The 21,695-nt window shown below is 41.6% G+C and overlaps 1 pseudogene; it reads right to left on the reverse strand.

Moving 5' to 3' along the window:
• Nucleotides 1-834: 834 nt before the first annotated feature.
• LOC122198489 lies at nucleotides 835-20,365 on the reverse strand (annotated as a pseudogene).
• Between the last annotated feature and the right edge of the window lie 1,330 nt (nucleotides 20,366-21,695).

The raw sequence follows: 21,695 nt of genomic DNA on the forward strand, positions 1-21,695 counted from the left end.
AGCACGTGGCCTGCCAGGATGGTGTAACTAGCAAACTAGCTGGAATGAGCGCGCCAGTTTCAGGCCAGTGAATTCTTCTGTCAGGCCAGAAGTAGATTTTACTTACTTTGCACCCCGTGTATTGCCTGGGGAGAGGGTGCGCAAGTGAAGCGGGTTTTTTTTGTGTGTTGGTAGCTCAATTGATAATTCCAGCCAGGCTGGCTGCCCGTATCCTCCCTGTTCCCCCATTCCACCTTCTCTCCCGGTTCTGTCTTCAGAACAGAATTCTGTGTACTGCACATAAACGAGCATCGGATAGGCACACACCTCCTTGCTTCAAGTGGGTCCCTTTTTTAATAGAGCTGGCTGGTGCTTTAAAGTCTAACTTTAAAAACAGGTGGATTGAATTGAGATTTATAGATTTCAAGTTGAAAAAAACAAACTCAGTTTTATTGATAAAAGTAATTTACCAATTGGCATAAAATAAACTGCATGTACTTAAAGTATATAGTTTGGTAAGTTTAGACATATGTATACACCCATGAACTCATCACCATAATCAAGATAATGGACATACTCATCCCCTCCAAGAGTTCCTTCTTGCCCCTTTGGAACCCATCCCTCTCCCCTCTTCCTGGCCCCTGCCCACACCGCTCCTACACTTCAAGCAACCACAGATCTGCTTTCTTTCCTAATAGATTTGTTTTCATTTACTAGAAACTTATATAAATGGAATCACACATGTGTACTCTTTTTTGGTCTGGCTCCTTTTACTCAGCATGATTATTTTGAGATTTATCTATGTTGAGTGAACTTTTGTTTTGTTTTATGTCTGATCTTATTTATTTGTTACTCTTAGAAAATCTCATTTTTGACTAGACTCAACTTAGAGGTAGAAGCTTCCAGAAAGAACAGCCTCTGTGTCTTGGCAATCTGTTCCCGGTGTTTCTCTTTGGCTTTCTTCATTCTCTTGGCCAAAAGTTTAGTATATTTTGCAGCCTCTTCCTTTTTTTAACCTAGTATGCTATTTCTTCAGAGAGAAGATGTTTGTGTCACATGACATGTGGAGGAACAAGATGTTGGGCACTTTGTTTCTAGGTTTCTTACTGTCTTTGTTTAGGCTCTTTCTCACAATGTACTGGTAGACATAATCTTTAGAGAGATTGAAAAGATTTCTGCTAGCTCTTTTGGGTCCCAGGAGACAAGGCACAGTAATATCAGTGAGTCTAGGAATATCGCCTCCCTGTTTTGTTTTGTTTTTTTTACAATAATCAAGTTGAGAACACTGAGATTGACATCCACAGTCCAACGTGGAAAAGATTTGCGCTTTCTTTCTTCAGTCCTCCTTGGTCTGTAATGGGAGTGCCCCTTACACAGTAGCAGGCAGACACAGTCATGGGTCAAGACACCGTGCCTCAGGGAGAATCCTTGTCTACAGTTCCCACCACTGATTGGGACCATACAACCCTTCCATTCCTCAATCAGAGCATCAGCAGCAACTTCTGTGGTCATATGCTTCTCATAAAAGGTACGAAATTTGCATTTATTGTCCACTTTGATGAGTTTCTGGCAGCCAGAAGCTGGGAAAGAGAGGTTCAGCTTCACCCTGAAGCAGCCGACCACCTCTAAGGTGCCCTGAAAAAGAGCTGTGTTGGGGCGCCTGGGTGGCTCAGTCGGGAGGGCCTCATGACTTTGGTCGTGATCTCACAGTTCATGGGTTCGAGCCCTGCATCAGGCTCAGCGCTGACAGCTCTCAGAACCTGGAGCCTGCTGCAGATTCCGTGGCTCCCTCTCTCTGTGTTCCTCCCCTTCCTGTGCTGTCTCTCAAAAAAAAAAAAAAAAAAAAAAAAAAAATTAAAAAAAAAAAGAGCCATGTTGAGTGAACTTTATTAGTCTGTAACTTTCAAAGAATTGGTCCATTTTAAAGTTGTTAAATTTATTGGTATAAAATTTCTTGCTCATTTATTTTTTTAAGTTTATTTATTTATTTTGAAAGAAAGCACAGGTAGGGAGGGGAAGGGAGAGAGGGAGAGAGAGCAAATCCGAAGCAGGCTCTGCACTGAAAGTGCAGAACCTGATGCGGGGCTTATACTCATGAACCTTGAGATCATGACCTGAGTCAAAGTCAGACACTTAACTGACTGAGTCATGTGGACCTGGCATAATATTTGTAGAATTTAAGATACATTCACCTCTGTCATTTCTAATATTATTAGTTTTTGTTTTCTCTGTTTTTTTTTTTTTTTTCTTGATAATTCTATTTGGAGGTTCTTCAGTGTTATTGATATTCTCAAGCAGCTTTTGGTTTCATTGATTTCCCGACTGTTATTCTGTCTTCTGTTCATTGATTTTTGCTCTGATATTTATTCCTTCCTTCCTTCTACTTTACTTTAATTCCTTGGTTTAATTTGCTTTTCTTTTTTTAAATTTCTTTAAGTGGAAGCTGAAGTCATTGATTTGAGAACTTTTTTCTTTCTAATATAGATAGTTACTACTATACATTTATCTCTAAGTACTGCTTTAGCTGCATCCCATATGTTTTGATGTTATTTTTCTTCTTTTTAATTAATTTTTTTTAATGTTTATTTATTTTTGAGAGAATGAGAGACAGAGCATGAGTGGGGGAGGGGTAGAGAGAGAGGGAGACACAGAATCCAAAGCAGGCTCCAGGCTCTGAGCTGTCAGCACAGAGCCTGATGTGGGGCTCGAACCCACAGACTGGGAGATCATGACCTGAGCCAAAGTCCGACACTTAACTGACTGAGCCACCCAGGCTCCCTATTCTTTTTAATTTTTAAATACTTCCTAATTTCTCTTTGATTTCTTTTTTGGCTCATAAGTTTAGAAGTTTATTACTTCTACACTTTAAATATATACAATTTTGTGTCAATTAAATAAAACTGTTAAAAATGTGTATTACTTAGTTTCCAAATATTTGGGAGTTTTCCAGATCTTGCTATTATTGGTTTCTAATTTAATTCCACTGTGGTCACATGAAAAGATGCTCAATGTTGCTCCTCATCAGGGAAATACAAATCAAAACCACACTCAGTTATCACCTCACACCAGTCAGAGTGGCCAAAATGAACAAATCAGGAGACTATAGATGCTGGAGAGGATGTGGAGAAACGGGAACCCTCTTGCACTGTTGGTGGGAATGCAAATTGGTGCAGCCACTCTGGAAAACAGTGTGGAGGTTCCTCAGAAAATTAAAAATAGACCTACCCTATGACCCAGCAATAGCACTGCTAGGAATTTACCCAAGGGATACAGGAGTACTGATGCATAGGGGCAATTGTACCCCAATGTTTATAGCAGCACTCTCAACAATAGCCAAATTATGGAAAGAGCCTAAATGTCCATCAACTGATGAATGGATAAAGAAATTGTGGTTTATATACACATTGCAGTACTACATGGCAATGAGAAAGAATGAAATATGGCCCTTTGTAGTAACGTGGATGGCACTGGAGAGTGTGATGCTAAGTGAAATAAGCCATACAGAGAAAGACAGATACCATATGTTTTCACTCTTATGTGGATCCTGAGAAACTTAACAGAAACCCATAGGGGAGGGGAAGGGAAAAAAAAAAAAAAAAAAAAGAGGTTAGAGTGGGAGAGAGCCAAAGCATAAGAGACTGTTAAAAACTGAGAACAAACTGAGGGTTGATGGGGGGTGGGAGGGAGGGAAGGGTGGGTGATGGGTATTGAGGAGGACACCTTTTGGGATGAGCACTGGGTGTTGTATGGAAACCAATTTGACAATAAACTTCATATATTGAAAAAAATAATAATTCCACTGTGGTCAGAGAAATACTTTGTATGACATGAATCCTCTTAAATTGACACAGATTTGTTTTGTTCAGAATATGGTCTGTGTTCTGCATGCAATTGAAAAGAATGTGTAGTCTGTTTTGTGGAATGTTCTAGAAATGTCAATTAGGTCAAGATGATAGTGTTGTTCAAGATGTCTGTATCTTACCTGATTTTCTGTCTACTTTTCCTATCAATTATTGAGAGATAGATAGTGAAATCTGCAATTATAATTATAGATTTGGAAAATTTGTTCTAAAGTTCCATCAATTTTTTGTTTCATGCATTTTGAAGCTCTGTTATTGGATACATTCATTTTTGGAATTGTTATGTCTTCTAGAAGAATTGACAGACTCCTTTATCATTATGTAATGAGCTTCTCTAACCCTGGCAATATTCTTTACTTTAAAAACTGTCTGATATTAAAATAGTCACACTATCTTTGTTTTGATTAGTGTTAACATCGTACATCTTTTCCCATCTATATTAGTTTCCTATTGCTGCTATAACAAGTTACTACAAACTTAGTGGCTTTAAACAACACAAATTTGTTATGTTATAGTTCTGGAGGTCAGAAGTCCAAAATCAGGTTTGTTGGCCTAAAGTCAAGGTATCATCAGGTTTGGTTCCTTCTGGAAGCTCTGGGGAAGAATCCATTTCCCCGCCTTTTCTACTTTCAGGATGCTTTAACTTAGGGCCCCTTCCTCCATCCTTACAGCCAACAGCATAGCATCATTATATTCCCCTTAATTATCTCTGCTTCCATTGTCACATGGCTTCTCTGGCTCTGACCCTCTTGCCTCTCTCACATAAATACTCCCATGATTACAATAGGACCACTTGGATAATTTCCTCATCTCAAGATCCTTAATCACATCAGTGAGATCCCTGTTTCCATGTAAGGTAATGTGAACACAGTTTCCAGGGATTAGGATGTGGTTATCTTTGGGGAACCATTATTCAGCCAACCATGCCATTCTTTTCCTTTTAACCTATTTGTTTCTTGTATTTAAAGTAGGTTTATGGTAGGCAGCAGGTTCTTTTTTTAAAAAATTCTTTTAATTATAGTGTTTAGGCAATTTATGTTTAATGTAACTATTGATAAAGTTGAGTTCAAATCTTCCCTTTGCCATGTTTTCTACTTGTCTCATCTGTTCCTTGTTCTCTTTCTCTTCATTTGTGCCTTTAGTCTGCTATAACAAAATGTCACAGACTGGGTAGCTTATAAACAATACAAATTGACTTTCAATGATTCTGGAGATAGGAATTCTGAAATAGGGTGCCTGCATGACTGAGTGAAAGCCTTCTTTCCAGTTGAAGACTTCTTGTGTCCTTACCTGGTAGAAGTAGATAGAGATATCTCTAAAGTCTCTTTTCTAAGGGCACCAATCCCATTCATGAAGGCTCTGCCCTCATGCTCTAATCATGTCTCAAAGGTCTTACCTGCCAATACCATCAACTTGGACATTAGGATTTCAACACATGAATTTTGGAAGGATACATTCAGACCATAGTATGCCCTTCTTTGGGATTAAGTATCTTTGATGTTGCATTTTAACTCTGGATTTGGATAATGGCTATAAATCTGTTGTATTTTTTTAGTGGTTGCTTTGTGGTTTATAGTAAACATCTTTAACTTACCACAATATATCTTCATGTGATATCATACCATTTCAAATACAGTATTAGAACCTGATTCTGGTGTACTTTCATTTCTTCCTCCTGATCTTTGCACAATTATTATTTACATTCTACTTTAAATACATTGTAAACCTCACAACAGGTTTTTCCCCCCCTTAAAGTGAATTATCACTCAAAGAGGTTTAAATAATAAGGAAAAAATATTTGATTTATATTTACATAGTTACACTTTCTAGCACTCTTGTGCTGGTAATGTCTTCTTTCAGCTTTTATATCTGAAAAAAATAATTATTTCACACTTTTTAAAAAGATATTTTTGCTGGGTATAGAATTCCATTTTGTTACTTTGAATACATGCCCTAGTCCCTTCTGACTTGCATTCTTTTCACTAGGAGTCTGATATAATTATCTGATAAATTATCTTTGTTTTTTTGCAATAGGCCATATGATGACGTCCCTACATGCTTTTTTTTAAAGACCTTATTTATTTATTTATTTTGAGAGAGAGAGAGTGGCATGTGCACACAAATAGGAGGGGGGCAGAGAGACAGGGAGAGAGAGAATCCCAAGCAGGCTTCAAGCCCAACCTGGGGCTCGATCTCACAACCAGAACCATGAGATTATGACCTGATCCAAAATCCAGAGTCTGATGCTTAACCAACTGACTTAATCATTTAATCATTTCTTCTTGTTTCTTATACTTGGATTTTGTTGAATTTCTTAGATCTGTGAGTTTACAGTTTTCATTAAATTTCTGACCATTATTTCCATTATTATTATTATTATTATTATTATTATTATTATTATTTCTTCTTCCTACTTCAGGAGCTCCAATTCCCTATATATCAGGCCGCTTGAAGTTGTCCCAGATCTCACTGATGCTCTGTTCGTCTTTTTCTTCAGTCTTTTCTCTATTTTTCATTTGAATACTTTCTATTATAATATCATTAAGTTTACTAATCTAACAGTATGATCCTTTTGGGTCTTTTAGATTTTGTTAGGCAGGATCAGAGCAGTTTTTAGTTTAGGGCTAATTTTCCACCATACTAAGGTAAAACTTTTGGATATATGCTAGCTGACAACTCTGAATTACGAGGTTTTCTTCTCTGGTTTGTGGAACCAGGAACTTTTTTTTGGCATTGTGTGACCTTTGGTTATTCCTTCAACTCTCATTGGATATCCCCTCCCCCCAACTTCAGCCTGCCTCAGGGTCATTTTCTGACATACAAATGTTGCTCAGCACTCTACTGAAGACTTGTGAGTCATCTGCAGATCTCAAGAGCTCTCTGAGTCCTGTTCTCTCCAGCAGTCTCCCATACAGTCTCTAGCTATGGGGAGACCAATCCTCTCAGACTCTCAGCTCTGTCTCCTCACTCAGGGATGATGCTGGCTCTAGTTAGGTTTTTCCTTTCTCTTCCACATCCTGGAAACTGCTCTAGGCAGTAAGATGGGACACATGTAGATTCATTTCATTTGTTTCTCCTCTTTTAGTGTTCATTGTCTTTCAATACCTGATGTTTAATGTCTTGAAAACCATTGTGTCATGCATTTTGTCTGGGCTTTTTAGTTGTTTCAGGTGAGAGAATAATTTAGTTCATGACATTTCATCTCAAATCACAGATGTTCTGCAACCCTTCACTTAATTTTTTTTAAAAACTATTGTGTTTATTCAAGTAGGGACTCTACAATTAGATTTTAAGTGTGTATTTCCTTGATTAAGGGCCTTTCAGAGAATCAGGTAGCTAGAACCTGAGAGGTAAAATAAAAGATATCATTTCCCAAAATGCAAGTGAAGTGCCTCTGAAATAAAAATGGAAGTCATTTAGAAATTAGAGTACTGTTTATAAGAATTAATGTAGTCATCTACATTTATCTACCTATTACATAAATATTGAGAGATAATTATCTGATTCTCATGTTTCTGCATTTCTTTATTTTGGACTATCTTCTCAAAGATGTTTATGTAGCAAACAGCTTGGAAGTTAGAGATAGAATCTTGTAGAGCAGAAGACAAGATTGCCTATAAACCTGGTATAAAAAAGATTTCTCCCGCTGGAGCCAAGGTCAGACTTTTTGCTTTGTTTGCTTTTTGGCCATTATAAAGGATTCAGGTTCTGTAAACTCCTGTAAAGCAACCCAATGCAAGTGTGGGTGTCACTTGGTCATCTTTTCATTGCCTGTGGGAATTTGGGCCTGAAAGACTGGTACAAATATTTTGATGCTTATGCCCTTTGCTGTGCTGTGAGTAATAAAGTCTTTTGTCTCTGACCCAGGAATCTCGTATCTTCTGCCAGCATCCATGGATCTGTGTAAGGTTAGTTTGTTTGCTTGCAAAGAGGGTAACATACCAGATTCTTTACAGAGTTGACAGTGATAAAGAGCATATTTACCTAGGCTGCTGGCAATTTGACTATGTTTCCTTATACCAACAAGAACCAAACTTACAGAAAGTGGCAGAGATGGAGGGACGAGGACTATATGGGAGGAATCAAGATGAGTGGCAGCTATGGTATGACCATGTTCTGTGGCTTATAAGAAGTAAAGCATCATAAAGAAGTAAAGTAAAACACCAGGTGGTGTTACTGTATTATACTCATTAAGGGATCTGAGGATATTCAGCTTGGAGAAGGGAAGACTAGGCAGAGCAAGATAGCCATAATCAACTATGTGAAGAATTTTGAAATAAAGAGTAGAAGTATGTTTACTTATTAGTGAGACCTAATCCTCTTTCTAATCTTAGGTGGGTGCTGCCCCTATAAGAGATGTAATCCACAGTTAGTGGGAAAGGAACTATTGCCAAAGACAAATCTCATGTGCATATCACCAATAGGCATTCTGTTTAGGATAAGAAAGATAAAAATGTACAAGTTCAAAGGAAAGAATCCCCAACCTTGGGCAAAGGGCCAAGGTGGGGCTTCAAGGGGTTACTCCTGTTGTGCTGTCCTATCCCCTCTGGCCTTACAACTGCAGTGTCAGACTTCTTACATCCTAAGGCTTTCTTTCCTTAGGTGAGAAGTGCCTGAGGCTTTATTTAATCTCCTACACCCAGCAGTCTTCAACCATGACTGATGAAAACTCGTTCATAAATCTTCAGCTCCTTTGCATCTTGGGTTTGGTAGCTTCAAAGCACACGTTCTAACTGATTCTCTGTGTTCCCAACTTTATGCTCCAGTTACTTCCAGCAGAAATGGACTCTATCATGCACTGTTTATTTGCTGCCTTCTTTTTCCTGTCTCATTTCCCATCTCTTTACTGGAATCACCTCTCCCCCGCCCCCTCCCCCGAACTCCTTGTACTTGAATCTTTTTATCAGGATTTGTAACCAAACTAAGCAGGTAAAGGGAAGGGGATATGGACACACTGAAATAATTACATTTGACGAACCATCCCACTAAAATTTGTACATCAGAAAGTTGATAATCCCCTCAGTGAGGCTCTGCAGCTAAACTGTAATGCAGTTATTGGCAAGAGGAATGGGTTTTTTAAATGTCCCTTAGGACATGTCCCCTTTGAAGGAGAAAAATGTCCTGAAAACCGTGGTGCAATGCCTGCTCAGGAACATAAAACAGATGTCTTTAAAACCCTATCAGTGAGGTTGGGAGTCCAGAGGGCTTTGATGGCTCCAGCCTTGTGCTTTATTTGCTTGCAAGATATTTTACATTTGCCAGAGCTTCTGGGGTTGCCATAGTATTTGTAAACAAAACTCTGTGGTCAACAGACTCTGGGGTGGTACAACAATGCTAAGGGAAGTTTGGGGAAGGCAGGGTGCTCTTGCTGGGAAAGAGTCTTGAAAAATGACATCTTGAAAAGGTCATAGAACACAAAGCAATGGAACTGGCTGCCTCCAAGATTGGGATCAGTCACATCGACTCGGTTCACTCCCTTTCTTTCCTCTTCTGGGTTCTTCTCAGCAGATGCTTCCATAATGATGGGAAAGAAGTTAAAATCATATGAAGAAATTTCCCAGGTGCCATGGAGGGTGTGGCGAGAGAGACCTCTGGGTTTCTGATAATTAATAATCAAATCTCTGCTGAGGAGCTCATAACTGCCTGCTATTCTCTCTTCTTTGAAAGATATTAGTTGCACAAACATTTATCACACAATTGCAAAATGCTGAACTCTGCAACAGATAGTGGGGAATATAAAGATGATTAAGATACAGCTCCTGTCCTCAGGAGGCCCCTGACCAGCAGGGGACACTATAGGGTGATGAATACGATCACAGCAGCACCATTCACAGTGGTCAGCAGAGGAGAGAGTGGGTAACTTGGTGGTGGGTTGCATCCTCCTTGGAGGGCAGGGTGGGCCAGAGACCATAGGTTTTACTGAGTATTTACTATGTGCCAGGCACCATTCTAAGTATATACATGTATTAACTAATACCAAACTGCACAAGTACTTTTATCCCCAGATAAGTGAACTGAGAAGTTAAGTAACATGCTTAAGGTCACACAGCTACGCCAGAATTCAGTGCCCCAGACTTTACAGTCTTAACGACTACATGGTGCTGCAAAAAAAACCATTTCCAGGGCTCAGCATAGGGAAAATTGATGTATATTAGTGATCTTTTTCCTTTTAAAGTTTATTTATTTATTTTTAGAGAAAGAGAGAGTGCATGCAGGCAGGGGAGGGGCACAGAGAGAGAGAGAGGGAGAGAGAGAATCCCAAGCAGGCTCCATCCACACTGCCAACACAGAGCCTGATGCAGGGCTTGATGTCATAAACCGTGAGATCATGACCTGAGTTGAAATCAAGAGTTGGACACCTAACCAGCTGAGTCACCCAGGCACCCCAAAGTTTGTGATCTTTAACACGTTTTACAGGTGCTCTGGTGGACTATAAACTAGAGTCCCAGATGTGAGACTAGGATCTAGGATTTCCCAGGGCATTAGAGTCCCTATCAGCAAAATGACCACAAAGTTCCTATTTCAGGAAACTGCTTCTAGAACCTGTTTAGAAATCCCTCTTCTCCCGGGGCGCCTGGGTGACTTCGTCAGTTGAGCGTCCAGCTCTTGATTTCAGCTTGAGTCATGATCTCAGGGTCATAAGATCAAGCCCCACATCAGGTTCTGCACTGGGCATGGAGCCTGTTTGGGATTCTCTCTCTCTCTCTCTCTCTCTCTCTTAAAAAAAAAAAAAAAAAGGAAAGAAAGAAATCCCTCTTCTCCCAAAGATGGCGACTAGGGTTCAGGCAGGTTGCCAGAGGTTTATGCATTAAAATGCAAACACGACAGGATCCTGAGAGTATAAAGAACAGCTTTATACTGTTCTTTATACAGTATAGAGAACAGTCCATAAGTCTTCCCAGAGCCAGATCATTGTCATTATCTTGATCAAGATCATTATCTTGAAAACAGAGACCCTTAAGAGTTTTGGAGCAGAAGAGTCCCAAACAGGACCTAGTGTGCTAGGGCTGGCCTGAGGCAGAGCCAGAAAGAAGCCATTTTGCAGAAGGAAAAATGCCTAGAAAGAATGAACATATACGTAATCCAGAATAAGCTTTGTGATGATGGGGAGATTGGGTGGACCCCAGGCAAGAGGAGCCTCGATAAGAGCAAACAGAAATGACTAAGAAAAAATGGGCTTCTAATACCTAGGTGGTGAATACTCTGACTTGGCTGACTTTGGTTTCAATGAGGAGACCTGGGCCAGAGTGGGAAAGGGCCTTCTCCTTCAGGACCAGGAGGAGCTAGAGGAATGACCTCAGCCTTTGCTATAGGTATAGAACTCAGGTGTGCTGGACAGCAAGATAGTAACCTGGAGGGTAGAGGCCTTGTGCCTGGCAGGAAGAAGGAAGACAGAGAGAGCCTGGATGGACCTGTTTAAACTCTAGCCAAGCTACTGAGTAACATGCCACAGTGTTCAACTGTTCTCAGCGTGAAATTTCCTCATGCTGTGGCAGAGTTCATTTGGGATCTTGAGCTGACTACATGTGCTAGACTTTGAAGGGCTAGATTCAGAGAGGAGAGGAAGAGGGGAAAACTGGCCCTGGACATGCTTGTTAATAGAGAATGCCTTCTACCCTCCTTCCTTCCCTACCTTAATTAAGAAAAAAAAAGTAGTAAAATGCACATAGTTTTAAAGGTCACAGAGGTCTATAAGATTAGTTAGGAGAGGGGCACCTGGATGGCTCAGTTGATTAAGCATCCAACTTCGACTCAGGTCATGATCTCACAGTTTGTGAGTTCGAGCCCCGTGTCGGGCTCTGTGCTGACGGCTAGGAGCCTGGAGCCTGTTTCAGATTCTGTGTCTTCCTCTCTCTGTGCCCCTCCCCTGCTTGTGCTTTCTCTCAAAAATAAATAAACATTAAAGATTAGTTAGGAGAAAAGCAACAAATTGTATAACATGACTGTCCTGGGAGGGACGTTGGGGGTCTGGCTCTAAAATATAGTCTTCAACCAGTCCTGTTTATTTCAGCTACCCTGTCTAGCTCCCCTCCTTCTAGAGGTACGTGCTGCTAATTTCCAAAACTTTTGAGGATTTCTTGGTGCAAACCAAATTGTTTCTCAGCTTTCTGGTTTAGGGAATACCTTCATGTATTTTCTGTCTTCCAAATTTTTGCTCTTAGTTCCTTCTATCATGGACTAGTGGCCTTTTAGATTTATTAAATTTTTTTGATGTATTTTTTTAATGTATTTCTGAGAGAGGGAGAGATGGCACGAGCAGGGGAAGGGCAGAGAGAGAGGGAGAAAGAGGATCCGAAGCAGGCTCTATGCTGACAGTAGACAGCCTGATGCGGGGCTCAAAGTCACTAACTGTGAGAGATCATGACCTGAGCTGAAGCGAAAGCTCAACTGACTGAGTCACCCAGGAGCCCTGGCTTTTTAGATTTATGTCTTAAGAAAAAAATAACCCTTTATTGGCATTTTTAAGTGTATTTTGGGAGAAAAGTAGACAGTTGTGTTCCATCTGCGGATTTTGTCAGAAGTAACTTACTTCGATTTTTTAAATCTTTATTTGGTGACTATGAAAAATCAACTGTATGAGTCACTATGCGTGGGAGTCTCTCTAGTTGGTTAGTCAGTCAGTCAGTCAGTCAGTCTGTCCATCAGTGTCTTATCCCATGCCCAGGAATCCATCGTCTGTGTTATCACAATGCTTTTGGCTGATCATGGTTTCAAAAGAGATATTAAATCAGATGGGAGGTGGGAGGGCAGAAATAAGATCACCTCATCATCTTTTAGGAGCAAATGGTAAATGCCTAGGCTCTCTTGTATTTTGAAGCAAGCCTTCCTCACTGATTATCTAGATCCATACCTGAAGATTCATATCATCAAAGAGACAAGCCATGGAATCTCCAGGATGTAGAGTAGTGGGGATAAAGCTATCCATTGGATAGATGCCTCCAGCTGGAGACCCATCAGGAATCTCCCTTCCCCAGGGCACCTGAGTGGCTCAGTTGGTTGGGTGTCCAACTCTGGATTTCGGTTTAGGTCATGATCTCACAGTCACAGAGCCTGCTTGGGATTCTCTCTCTCCCTCTTTCTGCCCCTCCCCTGTTCTCTCTCTCTCTCTCTCTTAAAATAGGTAAACTTAAACAAAAAAAAAGAACCTCCCTTCCCACATTGATAAACTGACTCTCTGTTATCACTTAGGCAAAGCCAATGAGTGGTGACAAGAAAGGGGAAGCTTTTGCTTCAATATATTGGAGAGAGCAGAAATTCTCATCTGTGTGCTGACAGGAACTTAGGGAAAGGAAGAAAATGCCTCTACTCTCACATTTTCCATTACCAATGGCTCCTTGTTTGGGGACACAAATATACTTGAGCGAGGACTACATTATGTGCCCTGAAGGGTCCTAGTCCATAGTGGACTCTTGGTGGTCAGTCTGCAGGTCCCGCAGGCATAGGATCCAAGAAGGTGGTGGGGGAGGGTGTGGAGAGTATAGATGCCAAAGGAAACTTGCCTAGCTTCCCAGGTGTGTTGACAACTGGCAGGACCTATTAGGTGTCCATAGTACCAGGGCAGGGAAGCTTTTCTTTGGGGCAGTGGCATATGTGATTCGATTCACAGCTTAAAGAAGTGGAACCCCAGGAAGCAGCACTTAGAATACAGCTTCTCTGGACACTAGCATTCCTTGGCTTGTCTTAGCCCCTCATGCCATGTGCCCCGCTTTAGAGCTTTCACTGCCAAGACTTGGAACAGCTTAGGATTGTCCCTTCTCAATGAGTCAGTCCTTCTCAACAGCCACCAGGAAGTTCAAGCAAGAGTGTTCATAGGAGCTGGAGTAACCTACCCAGAACTTATCCTCCATTCTCTGAGATCATTCCAGAGATTTGGGACAGCATTTCCCATGGAGTAGCAAGACTGGAGGAACAACGGAGGGTGCTAGTTAAAAGTGAATATCCCAGGACTCACCCCAGGTTTTCCAAATAGATAATTTCTTGAGTTAGAGGGGACACGCCTAGCCATATTCATTTCTTAGAAACAGAGTTCTCAGTTAATTCTTCTATACGCTAAACATTTGGGAAACTTTAGGCTGTTTTCCAACTTGATAAAAATCTCCTATGTTTTAGGCTTTTTCCCCCAAGATTTGATCCAGAGCATCTGGAATGGAGTGTGGGACTTCGTATTTCCAGCAGGTATCCCATGTGATTCTTACCAGAAAAGTTGGAGAAAGGCTAAGGGATGTAGGAGTAATGAGAGACAGGCCCAGGTCTTCTCTGCCTGGCTAATCCTCAGAATTACCTGAGGAGTTTAGAAAAGGTACATACAGGTGTCCCTTACTTTTCGAAAGTTCACAATTGCACCCCCTTGGTGTTTATGAAAGACCTACATTAGTACCGTATTTGTTTTTGCTACCTGGAAGAAATCCAGAGATGATTTGCACTTTTATGATAAACAACAAAACCAAAAATAGCGTTGAGCATTTATTTCACAGCAAGTCGTTATAGAGGCAGTGCACCCCCAGCAATGAGGGTGGCTTCGCCAAGCTCCTTCTCTGGTAGCTATACTTAGTATTTCAGCATCAGGCTGCCAGAGCTTTGGACTGTGCGAGCATCTGTACTTGAGCTCTATTTATTTTGTGTATCTGTCAGCAAACTGTGTCCTAAGGTATCAAAAAAGCCTAAGGGAGGTTATTCTTTGGATCTAGGCACTAAAAATTTTCCATATAAATTAATGATACTTGCTTCTTCACCTTACACCATTTTGGCTTACCAAAGATTTCATTGGAACATTCTACTTTTGGACAGTGGGGGAAATGGGTACATTTAGCCCATTCCTGATGATCGATTCAGTAGGTTCTTATCCATATAAGTATAATTATTATGCACACACCTGGGCTAGAAGTACCACCTATGCTCTCCGTCAAGCTGGCCCAGTTTCCATGAATTCCATGAATGCTTCCAGCAGGAAGCATTTGAAAAGAGTGTCTTTTCTGGAAAAGGAGTTCACTCAAGAAATGATGATGGAAGTTTACAATTGGAAATGGAAATGATGGAGATGATGATGCCAATTTACAATTGACATAGCACTTTTGCATGCTTTATCGAGTTTGATTGCCACATTGTACGGTTATGACGTAGATATTTTTACTCTGTTACCTTATGGATGAAGAGCATGAAGCTCAGAGAGGTTCTATAACCTGCCCAAAGTCCCACAGTTTGTGTGGGAGTAGGTGTGGGAGCAGCAATTTGTCTCTAGTCCCATTTAAATAAGTAGATGAGGCAAGAAAATTAACAAAGGAGTATTTGCCCAAGGGATTGGGGTAGCATTGGTGTGGGTCTCCTCTGTGGGTGAAAGGCTCTGTGGGGCTTGGCCAGAGAAGAGGAGGAAACAGTTATGATGCTAGTGTGCTCACTTTTATTTGTTCCTGGTGCCACTGGTAGCCTTCGGTGAGATGTTGCCATTGAGGTCTCCCACTTCTCTGTCTCCCAGAGTCAACATGACCTAAACTGGCCTACACTCTGCTGTGGCCAGACCGAAGGCCACACTGCAAACCTTGACCGAGGGCATGGGGAGTCAGGGCTACACAGCTTATTTTTCTTTATACAAAGGCTGCTGGCCCTTTGAGGACTAGTCCTTGTTGTCATTAGCTCCAGTGAATGTGACCAAGTGGACCTACCCGCCCTGACCATAACGACAGTGACATAACAACCGCTGACATTTCACAACTTGTGAAATGCTCCAGAAGTCAGCAAGCTTTGTGAGAGGCGGACTTCTTTTTCCTGTGGCTCATCATTGGAACCCCCACCAAACAACTGCTAGATAAGTATTTATTAACAGGAACAGGGACTCTAGCAAGATCCTGTGCTAGGGCCTAACTCACAAGGGTTAAGACCAAGGGATAAGAACACCCTCTTGTTCACATGACTGAGACTGGATTCCATTGGACCCCGCCTTGTAGTCTTATTCACAGGAGAACAATCACATCCATCCCAGCCCTCGAGGTCCTGGGGGGAAGCAAAAGGTTCAGAGAAGAAAGAGGGACAGAGGCCTCAACACCCTGCTTGTTACCTGAGCATAATTTGCTTGCTGTTGTAATGAAGAAGAAAACAAGAGGAAGGGGTGAAGTGTGAATAGGAGCAGGCTGCAGAGTGATCCAAGAGTGGCTGGCTCCCTGGAAGGTTCGATTGTATTGGCCTGTATTTCACTGGCTGCCAACTTATTCTGATCCAAAAATGGCATGGGATTGTTGGCGCTAGAATCCTCCTTACCACACACTAAGAAATAATCCCAAATAGTTGGAGCAAAATGTGAGGGTGAGGTTTGGCTAGGTAAGGGGATAGAAGGAGCAGAAGGGTGCAGGGCAGTGAAGGAATTCAGAGTCCGGAAGAGACCATATTTGTTTTCCTATCTCTTTCATCAGTGAAGTCACAGGCCCTTGAGTCGGCATGACAGAGGGAAGAATGAGGGTAGAGGCAGAAAAAGAGAGTGAGAGCAGAAGAAGAAAAAAATCTGTAGTAAGGAAACTGACCCTGAGGAGAGAGAAGGACGTGGCTCGGCTTCTGGGCATGTCTTGAGTGGATATGTGTGTGCACGTGAACACACACACACACATTCACACACGCCTACCTCTTTGCCAGCTCCAAGCCTGCAAGTTAGCCAAGAATGAATTTTTAGATTACTCATCTTAACCATCCCCTTTTATTTTATTTTGAGTTTTTTAAAGTTTATTTATTTATTTTGAGAGAGACAGAGACAGCGTGAGCAGGGGAGGGGCAGAGAGAGAGAGAGAGAGAGAGAGGGAGGGAGGGAGAGAGAATCCCAAGAAGGGTCTGTAGGGTCAGCACAGTGCCTGACGAGAGACTCAAACTCACAAAGTGTGAGATCATGACTTGAGCCAAAATCAAGAGTCAGATGCTTAACCGACTGAGCCATCCAGGTGCTTCACCATCTTTTAAAGTATAATTAGCATTAGGAACATTTTTTTTGCCTTTATGAGTCCTTTCCCTTAAACCACATTAATGTATTTGTATCACATTAATAGATAATTTCATGTTTACTTATTTTTTTTAACCTCACAGCCACACTTCTGACCTCTAATTGAACGTAAATACTTTTCATGGGCAGGCAAAGTATCGTTTCATTTATTTCCTACTCCACGCCCCGGAGAACCTGCATGCTCCTCAGCATATGTCACGTGCTTCATAAATGCCTAATTGGTGACATCTTCACAGGAAGGAAAGATTCGTGGCTTTCCTGGGTGGTGTCAGCCAGTAGCTGGGCTTGGCCAGGGCCCAGTAGCAGTTCCGCCAGGGTGATTCTTACTCTGTATTCTGGAATGTTCAGCCTACTTTACAGTCACTTGGTCCCACAAGTTTCAGCATCTTTTCTCATGGTGAACCTCCCAACCCAGCATGGCTGTAGCTTGGAACCCTGCTATATGACTGGCCTTGAGATGTCCTTTCCAGGACCATGTTCTCAGTGACACGGTATTCTCACACAGTACTTCTGGTACTTCGGCTAATCTGACTTCTTTGGCTGGGGCCCAGTGACGGCCTCTGTAACCCTGTTTCTGAGCCAAGGAAAGTCATGTTATAGCAAAGATCTTGTGAAACAAGAATACCCAACTACTCTTTGAAAAGAATTTCAGAAAATTCTGAGTCAAGCTTGCCATCTGCTGAAACTTTTTTTTTTCACCAGCCCCACCCACATCGATTAATGAGATCCCTAATCCACTCAGAACCTCATCCCAGCCTCCTCTCCATCTCCTAAGGGAGAGGGAACATTCACCTGCTTGGAGTTTATACTGCAGAGAATTCCTAAGGAAACCTAACAAAAGGTAAATGAAAGGAGAGGCTCAGGCGATTGGATCCTTTCAGACTCACCACTGAAATTCTTCTAACCCAGGAGACGGCCATATTGGTGCCTCTACAGAGGACATGGAGAGACCAGGGTTGTTGGTTCTGGGAAATGAAAAATCCCAGTGCTGCTGGGAGAAAGCTGAGTCAGATTGGCTAGAATCCTGCTCCTAAAGATTCTGGCTCAGTAGGGCTGAGGCCACCTGGGAATCTGATGCAGAAAGTCAATAGACTGTGCTGTGAGAAACCCAACATTTGTAAATCCCAAGGGCAGACGTTGGTCCTCAGCTCCTTCCATCACCCTCACTGCCATCACTACCACCATCTAGGAAATATTTATCATCTGATGGCCCAGGTTCGACTCACTGCAAAGCTAGCACATTCCTTGCTAGACCACATACAATTCCAGGGACCCCAGCAGCTGCAATATACATGTAGGCATGTGCACCTGAAATACGGTAGTGAGACTGAGGAACTGAACATTTCATGTTATTGCTTTTTAACTAATTTTAGTTTAAATGTAAATAGCTACATGAGTCCAGTGTCTACCATGTTACATAGGGCAGAATTAGAGGCAGGGAGGAAGAACCTGATCAGCTCCTGGCTTTGGATCAGGTCACTGTTTCCAAAATCAACCCATTGGAAAGTACCAAGTCTAACAGCTGGGAGAATCTGGACATACTTAGAATAACTTGGATGATATGTGTGAATTGACCATTTCTCCCACCCCTCCCAGTACACAGCATGGTATGACCTTGATGATCACCAACCTCCTTCCACTCATGGAGGTCCTATACTGGAAGGGTTATGTTGCCTTTTTCAGTAATCCTAGGAGAGCAAGGATGGGACTTTGTGCTACTGAGAATGGGGAAAATTGAGGGTGATAATGAAGCCAACCCTGTGCGCTACTATAGCTGAATTGTTTGACCAAACCCCAGCAGTGTGGTATAGTAGGGAAGGGTCTGGGCCCCAAAGCTGGAAGCCTGGGTTGAATCTTACCTCTGCCACTTGACATCTGCATAACCTTGAGCAAATTACTCCTTAAACTTCAGTTTCTTCCTCTGTAGAATGGGGATGATAACAATAGTTCCAACTTCATGAAGTTGCAAAAGTTTAGCAGTTCTTATATTCTTTAGTCTTCTGACCCTTTTCCACTCTGAAAAACTGATGACGACCCCCCCAAAAGGACATTTTTTGAGTTAAATCTCTACATAGTATTAGAAATAGAAATAAGAACATTAAAACATATTAATTGATTTAAATATAAAACCATTACATATTAGCATAACTTATTTTTGTGTTATTTTCTGAAACAAAAGTAGTGAAAAGTATGACATTGTTTCACATTTTTGCAGATCTCTTTCATGTCTGGCTTAAGAGAAAACAGCTATGTTCTTATCTCTGTGCTTCTGTGTTCCTTCTGTGGAATGGTTATGTTATGTTTACACTGTGTTGTTTTGGTCAAAGTATATGGTGAAAATTTGGCCTCACTCGGGTTTTTAATTGGAAAAGAGAGAAGTATTTTTATAGTGTTTTCAGATAATTGTGGGGCTTTTTCTTTGCTACGTAAAACTTGAAAATCGAATGGTTTTTAAAGATTAATTGCAATGTGGAATCTGAAACCATCAAACTTTCCATATTTTTCACACTAAAATCTATTGTTTTAGCATGTACTTTTAATGCATCTTTTACCCATGAGTAATTTCATAATATCATGAATTAGTCACTTGGGAAATATTGGCTCGTTAAGTTATGCTGATTTTCCAAATGTTATATTTTATTATGCAGTATCAAAAAAGCATAGTTGATAATCTCACCTCCAATATCATCAGAAGTTTTTAAGTATTGGCAATCTTCTAGGACAGTAGTGTTTGCATTCCTCTTGTGGCCCACAGATCTTAGGTTTATCCAAAGAGTAAAACAAGATGAAGATGGCAATTAATGACATTGTATTTTTTTTAAGTTTATGTATTTATTTTGAGAGAGAGAGTGAGTGCAAGTGGGAGGGGCAGAGAGGAGAGACGGAATCCCAAGCAGACTGCACCAGTGCAGGGCCTGATGCAGGGCTTGAACTCACTGACTGTGAGATCATGACCTGGGCTGAGATCAAGAATCAGACACTTAACCAACTGTGCCATCCAGGCACCTCTAGGGTTTTTTGTTTTTGTTTTTTTAATCTCTCTCTGATTGTTGTTTTTTTCCAGTAATCAATTTTGTTATATTTGGTATGTTTACATTTTGAAAAACCTTATGGGAAGATTGTCCATTTTTTATTCAGTAACCCGGGATATTGGAGTACATACTTCTGTCATTTCTATACAGTCCAGAGATGAAGGATTCAATGAAGAATAATCAGATTTATTATAGAGGATATCTTGGCACATAGTTAGAATGATTTTGACTTCCATGTAGAAAAAGAAGTAAGATGATTTGTTCAGTAGCTAGGTAGGTGCTATGCCCAAAACTTTAGGCATAACAAATCACCTCAGATCTAAGTGGCTTAGTACAAGGAAAGCATTTCTCATTTCTTGTGCTTTCTGTAGGTCAGGAATTTGGGAATTGCGCAGCTGGGCAGTTCTGGCTAGGGGGCTGTATAAGGTTTCAGTCAGACGCTGGCTTTCAGCAGGAGGCCCCAGTCCTTCACCATGCAGACTTCTCCATAAGGCTCCTTGAGTGTCCTGATACATGCCGACTGGCTTCCCCCAGAGCAAGTGACCCAAAAGAGGGTAAGACAGAAACCACATGTCTTTTATGCCATAGCCTCAGAAGTCACATGTCATTTCTGCAATATCCTATTGGTTATACAGATCAGCCCTTTTTAATGTAGAAGAGACTCTACAAGGGTGTGAATATGAGGAGAGAATTGTTGGGGGCCATTTTGGAGGCTGACTATCACAGGCTATTTTAGGTATAGGGTTGCCTTTTCCACCTGTAGAGGCTTTATCTAAGCTTCATTACCAAGGAGCTTACAGAATACCTATTCAGGAGCATAGAAACCCACACAACTTAGTGTCAGACCAGGGGACCCATTTCCTAGTGAGGGAGATTGGGAGCAGGGCCATGATAATGGGGTCCATTTTTGTATCGCATACTGCACCATCCAGAAGCAGCTTGTGTCTTAGGTGGCACCACAGTCTTCTAAAATTGCAGCAGACACTCCAGCTCAGAGCTAATACTTTGGGATGATGGTCTGTCATCATTCAGCATGTGGTATGTATATTAAGCATAAGCCTCTATATGATGCTGTGTCACCAACAAGAACAAATGGGTCTAGGAAACAAGCAGTGGAAACAAGAGTGGTCTCACTGGTGATTTTTATGTTTCTTGTCCCTTTAAGTCTATTTCTGTAGAATTGAAGGTCTTGATCCCCAAAGTAGGAACATTTTTGCAGGGTACACAGCAGGGTTCCCATTGAACTACAAGTTACAGTTGTGTCCAGGTTCCAGTAGGCAAGAAGGAAGTCCTCATACTGACAGTGGTAATTTACTGTTAGTCTAGGTCCTCTGAAAAGCAGACATCATGGCAGGATTAGACATGTAGGGATTTTATTGGAGCAAACGCCAAAGGAAGAAAATGAATCATGTGAGGTTGGGAGAGTGGTCAGACTGTGATGCAAGTCTGATCCGAAGGAAGTGGAGAGGAAACAAAGGTTGGGTAGGAGGGTCCTAGACCGCTGTGCAGTCTTCAGAAGTCTCAACAAGGCCACTGGGAGCCCTTAACCCAAAGTCAGCCACCAGAGGAGTCCCATGTCTCCCAGGAAGGGCCACCATAGTATCCCCACAGTGCCCATTCATTGGCCAGGAGCAGCCTGTGGGAAGTGCAGCCTCAGATTTCAGAGCCAGCACCTGGGGCCCTTGGTCAGTTACACTCCCTATAGTTGGAGTTCTGCTGAGTGCATTCTCATGGCTGCCATACTGATCCTGGTTCACAGGAAATGGTAAGACTGCTTTTATACAAGGAGGAAATGAGGAATGCCATGTATAACCTCCTGGTGCTTCCTTGCCTCATTACAACTGT

This window comes from Panthera leo, chromosome A1 (assembly GCF_018350215.1).
Source record: "Panthera leo isolate Ple1 chromosome A1, P.leo_Ple1_pat1.1, whole genome shotgun sequence".
In the NCBI taxonomy this organism is placed as follows: domain Eukaryota; kingdom Metazoa; phylum Chordata; class Mammalia; order Carnivora; family Felidae; genus Panthera; species Panthera leo.